Here is an 11359-nt window from a genome sequence, read left to right as displayed (position 1 = left end):
CCTCAGCAGTTCGATATCACAATCATCTATAGTTTAATGAAAAAAAGACACAGGTTCTGCTTGTTTTTTTTTTTTCAAGCTTTTATCTGTTTATTCAAACATGGCGTGTCTTTAGGAGTTTAAAAAACAGGCTGGAGACACCATTATCCTTTGAATAACGCAGAGAGCCACTGACAAGGGAATTGACGCCACTGTAGGTTTGTAACACTGGTGTATTAAGAGTAAGCCCCTATCCATATTCCGGTAAACATGGGGAACCAAAGTATCAGAGGTAGCACAGGAGGGATCACCCAGAACAGACAAACCATTTGTTCTGTCTTCCTCGCATATGCAATCAACGCACACTTAAGCAAAACTGAATTCCTCATTAAGCAAACATTTTTGCATAAGCTGCCTTCTCTTTATCTTTCTGTGTATCTTTTGCTTGACTTGCAGCAATTCTGCCTGGATAGCTTTATCTTCTGGTGCTATCTCCTGAGCTTTCTTAAAATCAGCCAATGCTTGAACATATTCTTTTAATCCTTGCCATCATTGGGCTCTACGGTACAGTGCTTTGGTATTTGATGGGTCTATTTCAAGGGCCTCCAAACAGCTATCGACTGCACCCTGCCAATCGGACATCTCCAGTTTGTAAGCTCAAAGCGACAGGCTGCAGCTTCGCTCCATTTGCATCCTCAGCGGCAGCCCTAGAGCCTTCCACATACCTTAAAACTTTTTGTATTTTTTTAATGGCCGTCTTTCAGTTCTGGGATTTGAAAAATGTATTTCCAATGTTTTTTAAGTCTTCTGATATTAATACAATTTTATCTATGTCTTTTAAATCCACATCCATGTCCTCGGGGAAATCTGGGTGACTGTCACAAGATCCATCCCTTGGGAATATTTCCCAATCATCACCTTCTTTCAGTTCTCTGCATTCTGCAATAACACACAATTTGGCAGGTTTTTCACCTTTCACCTCCACATTTTCCAGAATCTTTGCCACACCCATTCCTTTAATCCCTTGGCCAAATACCACGTGCTTCCCATCCAAGTGCGGAGTCAGAACCGTGGTGATGAAGGACTGGGAGCCGTTGATGTTGCTGCCCGCGTTGGCCATGCTCAGCAATCCCTCCTTGTCATGCTTATAATGGAAATTTTCACCTTCAAGTTTTTCACCACAAATGCTTTCTCCACCTGTCCCATTCTGATTTGAGAAGTCTCCACCCTGAATCATCAATTTCTTAATAATTCGATGTAAAGGACATCCTTTGAAACGGAGAGGTTTCCCAGTGGTGGGTCCAATGTTTTTTTCTCCTGTATACAATGCACGAAAATTTTCTGCAGTTTTGGTATAATATCTGCAAACAATTCTAAGACAATTCAACCAACTTGCTCCCCTCCGATGTCCATGTTGAAGAAGACTTGGGGGTTACTGGGGTTGGAGGGCTTAGCCTGGGGGACTATGTCTGCAACATTGTGGCCTTAAGACTTGTGTACGACCACCTCGTAACACCACGTGGTCACTGGATAGCTCGAACCCCAAAGTCGCAAGGTCCACCCACAGGCTCTGTTTTAAAACAATTTGTTTCATGGAAGAATTTTAATATTGGCTGATTTTTGAAGCAGTTTTCCAACTATCAGCTCAAAGTAGAGCTGATTAACTGGGGACCTGCAGCAATGTGACAAAAAACTCACAGATGATGCACCTGCCCCTCAATTGGATTAAAGAAAAATTGTTCCTAAAAGCATGGAGCAAAACACACATTTCCACGAGTATCATCAGCAACAAGTACCTGCTAAGTTAACTTAAGTGATTCTTCAAATTTGCCAGTGTCACCTGCAAGACTTCACATGGACTCATCCTTCCCCATCCCATCACCCCTTTGTGACTATGACTCATCCTTCAAAGCTAAACTGGGAAATCAGTTACCAAAAAGCCTTCGCATCCCCCCTCTCCCCTTCGCTTTCCCTTCCTTCTCCCCTGTCTCCTTTCCTTTCATTCTTCATCCCTCTCATTACTTTATCTTGGTTGCTTTCACATTACTCAATTTCACCACTATCACTACATCTCTCATACTCTTATAAGAGTGACTCTTTCCCCGGCTAGATTGTCAGCTCTTCCAGGGCTGGAATTCGGCACTTATCTCCTTAGGAACTGACACACAGCAAGCATCCAACAAATTTCAGCTTAATGAAAAAATAAATCAGTTGCCATTTGAATAATAGGGAAAATTGCAAAGGTTTTTTTTTTTTTTATTTTTTTATTAGTTGGAGGCTAATTACTTCACAACATTTCAGTGGGTTTTGTCATACATTGATATGAATCAGCCATAGATTTACAAGAGACAGTAGCTGATGGTTATAGTGGGGTGAATCAAGGAAATCTTGGAGGAGCTAGATGCAAGAGGAAGATGAGACTCATGGACTTAGAAGAGACATGCTGTTTCAGCGGAGGCTGTGACCATAGGCGGAAATGTGTTTAATTTACTGTAAAGCAGTGGATTCTCCAGCTTGGTGAGGGCAGGGAGCTCTAGAGCAGGTCACGGGGAATCAAATCAGAGAGGAAAGTGGGGGTCAGGTTGCAGGGGGCACCAAATGGCAGGCTTAGCAGCCTTACCTTTGTCCTCTATTTTAAGTTCTCAAAATATTTTGAGCAGTAGGCAACACAGCCAAGTGGAGTTTAAAAACAGCTAGTAAACGTGCGGAAGAGCAATTGGAAGGAAGAAACCAACAACACTTAAGAAGCAAAAAGTGACTTTCCTTGACAAGCTCTGAGCCAAAGATGAGAGACAGAGTTTGGCTTTGGGAAAAACAATCTGGGAGGGCTTTAAAGATTATTTCCAAAGTCAGTGCCTTCCTGTTCCAAGCTTAGAGTTGACATTCTCCACAACGTGACCTGAACTCTACAGTCTAGTCTCCTCAACCCCTGCTAAGTGACGCACTCACTGTCTCCACACACAACCTCTGTGGCCTCATCTCTGGGAAGACCTTGAGACCTGAGCTACTCTCCCTTCTACCCATTTCTTCCTGTCAAAAATCTGACCTGCCCTTTAATCCTTTATTTTTATTTTTTAAACTTTTTATTTCGTATGGGAGTATAGCTTATTAACAATGTTGTGAGTTTCAGGTGGACAGCAAATGACTCAGCCATACATATACATATATCCATTCTCAACCTTCTCTTTAAATGCTCTCTCATCCATGATAGGAGGTGAATGTAAGGAGTCCAAGTGTTACATCCCAAGTAACACATGTTACTTCCCTCAAGTCTTCTGGAGACAAGCTCTCCCTACTTCAGGTGTCTGGTCATATGTGTAGGGGTCAGATCTAACCATATCTCTCTTGAGTTTTACACAGAGGAAGGATAAAATGTTATGTAAACAAAAACCTGGATTTTAGTCTGTTCTATAGACCTGAGGCCATTCACAATTTTGTTCCTCACAGGCAAAATAAAGGGGTTGAATGATGTCTTTACTGAGGTGACTCACAGTTTCACACTCCATGTGACAAACAGTGAGACTTTTGTGTAGTAGTTGGGGGAGAAACACAGGGAACTAAAGGCATGGCGCCTAGAGTGATAAGCACTTGTTGATTGATGGACTAACTCGAGACCCACTCCAGTCACTTACGTGTCTCTATTGCCTCTGTTCGGAGTTGGCTGGTGCAGGGCCAAGGGATCAGAGCTGACTGTTGTAACGCCAGTGATTGCAGTAGTTTCCTCTTGGTTATATCGAGATATAATTGACAGACAATTGTGTGTGTTCGTCTATCAGTAGTGTCTGACTCTTTGCGACCCCATGAACTGTAGCCCACCAGGCTTTTCAGTCCATGGAATTCTCCAGGCAAGAATACTGGAGTGGATTGCCATTCTCTTCTCTAGAGGGACTTCCCAACCCAGGTATCAAACCCTTGTCTCCTGCATCTCAGGCAGATTCTTGACCATTTCAGCTACAGGGAAGTCCTTAAGGTTCAAGATGTATTGATGCTTTTAACTGAGGTGTTGGAGAAGACTCTTGAGAGTCCTTTGGACTTCAAGGAGATCCAACCAGTCAATCCTAAAGGAAATCAGTCCTGAATATTCATTGGAAAGACTGATGCTGAAGCTGAAACTCCAATACTTTGGCCACCTGTTGCGAAGAACTGACTCATTGGAAAAGACGCTGATGCTGAGAAAGATTGCAGGCAGGAGGAGAAGGGGACAACAGAGGATGAGACGGTTGGATGGCATCACCGACTCAATGGACATAAGTTTGAGCAAGCTCCGGGAGATGGTGAAGGACAGGGAGACCTGGTGTGCTGCAGTCCATGGGGTCACAAAGAGTCAGACATGACTGACTGACTAAATTCAACTGAAGATGTAAGTGACAAGTTAATGTGCATATAACTTGCAAAATGATTACCTCAATAAAGTTATTTACCACATCCATCATGTCACATGGATTGTATATGTGTGTGTGCATGTGTATGTGTGTGTGTGGTAAAAACACTTAAGATCTACTCTCCTAGCAACTTTCAAGGATACAATACAATGTTGTTGACTGGAGTCACCACCCTATACTGCAGTCCTTAAAGCAGTGCTTCTCAAACTTAAATACACATATGCATCACCTGGGGAGGACAGTTTGTCCTTCATGTCCCTGGGTTCAGCATCTTCGGATTCTACCAATCATGAGGATGCAGAACTCACTCATTAGAGACCAACTGTATACAGCACACTTTTATATAAGGGACTTGAGCATCCAAGGATTTTGGTATCTGCAGAGGTCTTGGAATCAATCCTATGGATGCTGGGAAACAACCGTAGCAGGGCTTACAGAGTCTAGATTTGTGATTTTCAAAGTAGGGCTCACAGACAGACATGAGTAGGGAGGGCCACAGTGGGCTGAGGAATAACTCTATGGGGCAAATAAAGTATAATTCCATAGACTTGAATTTTCATATTCTAATAAACGCTGCTTGTTGGTGGAGGTTCCTACTGGGAGATTTGGTTGTCATGCAGGGTGATTGTAATCATGTGAAGTGTATTCATTCACTCAACATCTACTGTTGCCAGGCGTTGGTCTAGGCCCTGGGAGTACATCTGAACAAAACAAACAACTGGAAAGTCCCTGCTTTCCTGAAACTCATGTTTAATAAGCAAAATGTTGTAAACAGAACAAGATACACACATAGTTGGAATTTCTACACTTAAACACACTTTTTAAAAAATCATATATCAATGTTTTCTTCAGCTGCTTGCTGTTTGCAATGCTATTCTTTTAATTGTAAATTGATATTAGCTTAGATTAATTATCAATTTAATTGTGGCCTGTTGTGTGAATCCAAGGGAGGGAGGTTGCACATATGTTTACACCGGTGGTATTTGAGGCCTATACATTTCTATTAGCTGGACTCTCAGTCATGCAGGCATTTGAGACTCAATTATGAATCATCCACATTCCAGCTATCAGCTTAGTGTAATTAGAACAGATTAACTGGTGACCAGCAGCAGTGTGATGAAAAGTCACAGATGATGGACCGGTCCCTCAATTGGATTAAAGAAAAATTAAAAACTTGGAGAAAATCACATGTTTCCATGAACATCATCAGCAACAATCCTAAAGCAGATTTAGCTAATCTCTTATCACCAAGTCATTTTTCCTCAGAAGGAAGAAATTGATAGGGTAAGGGGACCAGAATTCTGCAAGTTCACTGAATCCTTATCAGAGAGAATCACGTGGAGGTTGCAATTCACGAGAATGCCTACTGTAATCAAAGATTTCTACCACCTGGAGTTTTACAATTATTATTATATACAAGAGTCATGAGTTTTCTGTTAGGTTGATGATTTCATTAACCATGTGCTTCCTTAGTTTCTGCTTCTCTGGTCTCTCTCTTGCCACCAGGGGAGCACTCACAGACACAGGCAGCTTGATTTCCTTCTCGCAGACAAGAGCAGGGTTTCTTTCCAAGTTTGGGCATTTTAAGATGTTGGATGCTCACCCTACTTGGGCTGAGCTCAAACAGAAAAGTGAGGGATGCTGTCCTGGTAGTAGTTAGGATGTCAGACTGACAAGTGTCACTTGGCTTTTTTCACTTTGAAATACCTGATCTTTTTCAACTATTCTGCAATAAGTATGTACTATTTTCATTTATTTTAAAGTATTTTTAAATAAAATAAATGATTTGTTGAGGATGTTTGACTTAGTATGGTCACTGTGTTAGGAAAAGAAGTGAGGTGAAATTTTAAAAAACTGTTTGCTTCCTTTTGGCTAAAAGAGGAGAAACTAAATTATCTTTTTTATTACAGAAAATTGATTAAGTGCCCATTACCCTAGGAAACATGTATAACTGGACCTTTTACTTTATGTGACTCAGAAAAGGTCTCCTCTCTTTTCAGAGCTCTGGGAAGTGTCATTTTAATTTTTATACTTCTGGAAGGGAAAGCCCAACTCCAAATCCCTTTCCTAAAATTCCCAGGTATTTTCTAGGTCGCAGGGTGGACCAGAGTGGCTTAGACCAAAGTTGGCTGGTGGGAAAGGACAGCACCGACCCCAAGGGGGCTTTCCCTGCAGTACAGGGCGACGGCCACTGGTGGGCGCGCGTGAGGGAGCAGTGGCTGCAAGCCCCCACTGGCCACACTGCTAGTGTCTCCTTGTTACAAAGGCAGAACTCACCCGCCTTGAATTGAATCACCCCACATTTTTAGACCAATCCACAGGGAGAGGAGAATGCAAAAGGAAGTATAGCCAAATACTCCTCAGAAGGTATATGAGCTACAGTCTGCTAAAATTTAACCATTAATAGGGAAAAGATAGCCATATTAGTACCCTACGCTGGTGAAATGAGTTTATTTATTTATTTATTTATTTTAGTTTATTTATTCTTATTTTTACCAGGCAAGATGAGGAGGCAATATGGCTTCAACCAAGTTCTACAGGAAGATTAGGAGCCTGGATGTTTGTTGAGAAGATTCTCAATAAAGTTCTAGAGGCAAGTTTTAGTTGTGTGTCCTCTGCACTGAAAATCAAACCTGCAAGTTTGAAGGACCAGTTTCCTGGGAGAAAAACTCAGGAGACCCATGGGCGGTGCAGGAAGTGATGACAAAGGAACATGACAAATGAGCAAACGTCCAAATGTGTCCCAGTGTCAGGGACTCTTTGAGCTGAGGGACTTGTTTGGAGGTAGGAGGGGAGCTGCAGCTCTTGTTTGTTTGAAAGCCTTTACTCCGGACAGAAGTGGCCTTAGTTCTTTCAAAACTACTGGGAAGTTTCCACTTGCCCTGAAAGCCTTCCCAGACTAGGTGCTGCAGCGTCTGACAGGACCTCAGAGTCTTTCATCCTCTGAAACATGCTTTCCCAGGTGCCATTTAGAGCACTGGAATGAAAAACCCATCAACAAATAAGTAAGCAAGAGTGAGAAGGAGGTTTGCTGGGGACAAAGAAGCCAAGTTATTCCTCACCTCCAATTTGCTTAAGGGTGCTGGATTAGTTTCTGAGGCTACCATGGGTAGCTGAAAACAGCAAAATGTGTTTGCTCACAAATCTTATGAAACAGTGCTTCATAGAGTTAAAAAAAAAAAAACCTGAAACCGTGCCCCATAGTGTTAATAGAAATTAGTGACTAACAGAGACCCTTAGGTTTCTGAAAGTCTGTTTCCACCCAGTTTTGAACCAGGGACCTCTGGCATGTGAGGCGAACGTGATAACCACTACACTACAGAAACAAGGCTCATATGGTTTGTCTTTACAGAACAGCAGATAAGGGAACAGTTTATTTTAAAAAACCTTCTGCCTGTAACACAACAAAACTGGTTGAAACTAAATAGAACCAACAGGGCTGACCTGCATCTGCACCGTATAGACTTGCTTGCCAGTAGGTGACCTTTTGATGTCAAAGCCCCAGATTTCTCCACATTTTACACTAACTTCCCCTGGATTTGCATGTGTCCCAGGAAGAGGCATGTAGGTCAGTTGCGCCTGCGCCGGAAAATGGTTATGTCACCTTTTCCCCTCTGCAGTCACTTTCCTTTCCACCTCTGACCATCCTATACTCCTCACCCATCAATGTCCCAAGTCCCCCATCTTCACGAAGGTGGGTCTGAGATTGCTCTCCTATCTCCTCAGTTGGCTGCCTCATGAATAAACTCTCTGCTGCAAACATTGACATCTTGGTGTTTGGCTTGCTATCTGTTGGGCCAAGGAAACTGGTTTGGTAACACTGGAGGCTAGAAGTTCAAAGCCAAGGTGTGAACAGGACTGTGCTTTCAAAATTTTAGGGAAGAATCCTTCCTTGCCTCTTCCTTGCCTCCGGGGGTCATCAGCAGCCCTTGGTCCTCCTTGGCCTGGAGATGCCCCACTCCGATCTCTACCCCTGTTTTACACAGTATTCTTCCCTGTCAGCATTTCAGATCTTTCTCCTTATAAGGACACTAATCATTGGAGTAGGGCCCTTCCTAATCTAACATGACCTAATTTTAACTAATTACATCTGCAAGACCGTACTTCTGGAGGGTGGACTTCTGAAACAAGATCTGAAGTCCTAGGTGGACATCAACTGGGGGGAACACTACTCAACCTAGTCAACTAGGCAACCTAGTGGGGCCTCGCTGGTGGCTCAGGCGGTAAAAGAATCTGCCTGCAATGCAGGAGACCCAGGTTCCATCCCTGGGTTGGGAAGATCCCGTGAAGAAGAGAATGGCTACCCTCTCCAGTTTTCTTGCTTGGAGAATTCCATGGACAGAGGAGCCTCATGGGTTATAGTCCACAGGATCACAAAGAGTCAAACACATCTGTGTGCCTAACACTAGTCAACCTAGTATAGGAGCTTCACCTCCTTTGACTCGATTTGCTTCTCCTGATGTTCTTAATATGAAGAAGTATCAAGGTAAAAAGAGGACTTCTCTCTTTTAATTGAAAGAAAACAATGTTTAATAATCTATTGCTACAAATATATGATTTAAATTTAGAATTCATAACAAATTATATTTCTGTTTCCAACCTCAAAACTAGACATTTGCTTGTCTATTAACTAGACATGGAAAGATATGAATATTATATAAAAAACTTAACTTTTTTATTCTGCCCTCTACATATAAAAGAGGATTTCATATGACTTGGATTAGCACACAGCTGACAGGAGATTTTTTAATTTATTTTAAAAATAAACTTTTTCACTAGATGGGGTCATTCAAGGATAAAGATTACCCCTCATGAGGTTGAAATCCACTAATATATCTTGTATGATTTCCAAACCAGCTGTTGACAACATTCTTAATATAGGAAGGAATATAATTACAAACAGCTCTTCTTCAAATCTGCCTTTATATGTTCCTTTCAGCAAGTTCCCTCTAGAATATCATGATTTACATCCATCTCCCATCCCCAACCACAGTCTCCTCCTTGTTGACAATGGTCTCTGGGACTCTGGGAAACTGAAAGGAGAAAATCCACACAAAATTATTGCTGACCTCTTTCTGTGGCATTGTTTAGAAAGAGCCTTCCTAAGCATCTAAATCTGTATAAAGAATGAATCCAGAGGAAATAACAAATACTAGTTAATACATTAATGGTAGAAAGTATTATCTCCTCAAAGTGTAGAGATAAGGCAATCCACATACAACTATTGCCTTTGTATCAGACATATAAGCTGAAACACAAGGGTCATAAGCTATGAAACTATCTAGTCAGTGATGAGAGAAAAATAAAGGTGTGCTTCCAAAAAATAGGCAGTGAAAGCCAAGTGAAGTAAGAATTTATTTATGCTTATTTATAAAAATAAATGATTTAATACAAATGTATTTATATTAAACAGAATATACTTACGGCTGTGTTTCACAGATCTGTCCATGTTTGTTTCAATGCTTTGTTGCTTTGCCTAAGGTAGCCTGGTGAGAAACATTGCACGTCTGTATTGGATTCAAGAAGAATTTATAAACATCATCTATACCCACAAGCCTCAACAAACTTTGAAGTCATACAAATGCCCCACGATCTAAAGAAGAACAGAAGCACAGAGAAATTTGTGAGGAAATTTGCAGTAAGCAAAACTGGTTACTGAATGTCTTCAATAGAAAATTATGCATTGTTCAGAGCACAGTCTTCTAGGTTATCTGATTTAAGCCTATCATTGCCTTGAAGCTTTTACAACTCTTATAAGTTGTAGAAAACTGATAATGAGGTAAAATAATTGCTTACTGACAATTCTTGTTTATCCATATGAAATAAATTCTCACCAATGTGGTTTGGTTGACTTCCTTTCCCCACGAAGGAATAGCATTTTGAAACCACTTGCAAATTCATTTCAGTATTCCTGATTTATAAATGCGTTTGTTCTTTGGATTATCTTTTGAATTAGCTGTAATAGCTTTTCCAGTTCCCGCATTTAATTAATGAGTTAAATAAAATCTTTGACATTTGTTCACTTCATTTACATATGAGTCATATTACTTTAAAAAATTACTCTTTATAGATTTATGGAACAAAACGTGCCACCACTTTCAGACTGAAGTCTTCAATTTTTACTGAAAATTAAATCTAGCCATTAGATTAAATTTAAGTGAATTTATATATTCCTGTTACATACTCCTGGAATAGGGCTCTCATATGAAAGTATTAATCGCTGCATATATGGACTGACAGTTCAAGGTTATTAAATGCACTGTTTTTCCACAGTATCCTCATTTTTTAGGACTTCTGTCTGGAAAGCTTTCTAGAATAGCTCTTCTCCTGACCTAAGGAAAAACTTGGATACAGCCATAAGAAATGTGAATTCATTTGGCTTGCTTTGTGAATTATCACATACATCAAAGCTAAGATTGACAGCATTATTCTAAAAATAACTAATAGCTTAATGACAATGCAATGGCTACTACATTCAAACAACCTGACGATTTACATTGTAAGTAAATCACTGGACAGGGATGTGAGCTGCCCAGTTCTTTACCTAGAGGATGAGGACTAAAGTTCTACAAGACCAAAGTTCTAATTTCAGGTAACCCCTCATCCCCAGGGGCTTCCCTGGTGACTCAGACGGTGATGCAGGAGATCTGCCTGCAATGCAGAAGATCTGGGTTTGATCCCTGGGTCCCAAAGATCCCCTGGAAAAGGGAATGGCAACCCACTCCAGTATTCTTGCCTGGAGAATTCCATGGACTAGAGGAGCCTGGCAGGCTATAGTCCATGGGGGCCAGAAAGAGTCAGACACGACTAAACAGCTAACATTTTCACTTTCCTCATCCCCATATACTCAGGCCCTGGACAAAGTTGAGAAGAAATTAGGGTATGCCTTTGCTATATTTTAGTTGTCAATTTCTGCCAAAGCATTTCGACTGCCTCAACAGTCAATACCCTCTAACCTAGTCAAGCAAGCCAAATGAATTCATATTTGCTATGGCTGT

At 41.1% G+C, this 11359-nt stretch overlaps 1 pseudogene; it reads right to left on the bottom strand.

The window, feature by feature from the left end:
• Positions 1–693: 693 nt before the first annotated feature.
• On the bottom strand, positions 694–7925 carry LOC122685377 (annotated as a pseudogene).
• Between the last annotated feature and the right edge of the window lie 3434 nt (positions 7926–11359).

The sequence above is a fragment of the Cervus elaphus genome, chromosome 28, assembly GCF_910594005.1.
Source record: "Cervus elaphus chromosome 28, mCerEla1.1, whole genome shotgun sequence".
Classification (NCBI taxonomy): domain Eukaryota; kingdom Metazoa; phylum Chordata; class Mammalia; order Artiodactyla; family Cervidae; genus Cervus; species Cervus elaphus.
This window is presented reverse-complemented; position numbering and strand designations above follow the sequence as displayed.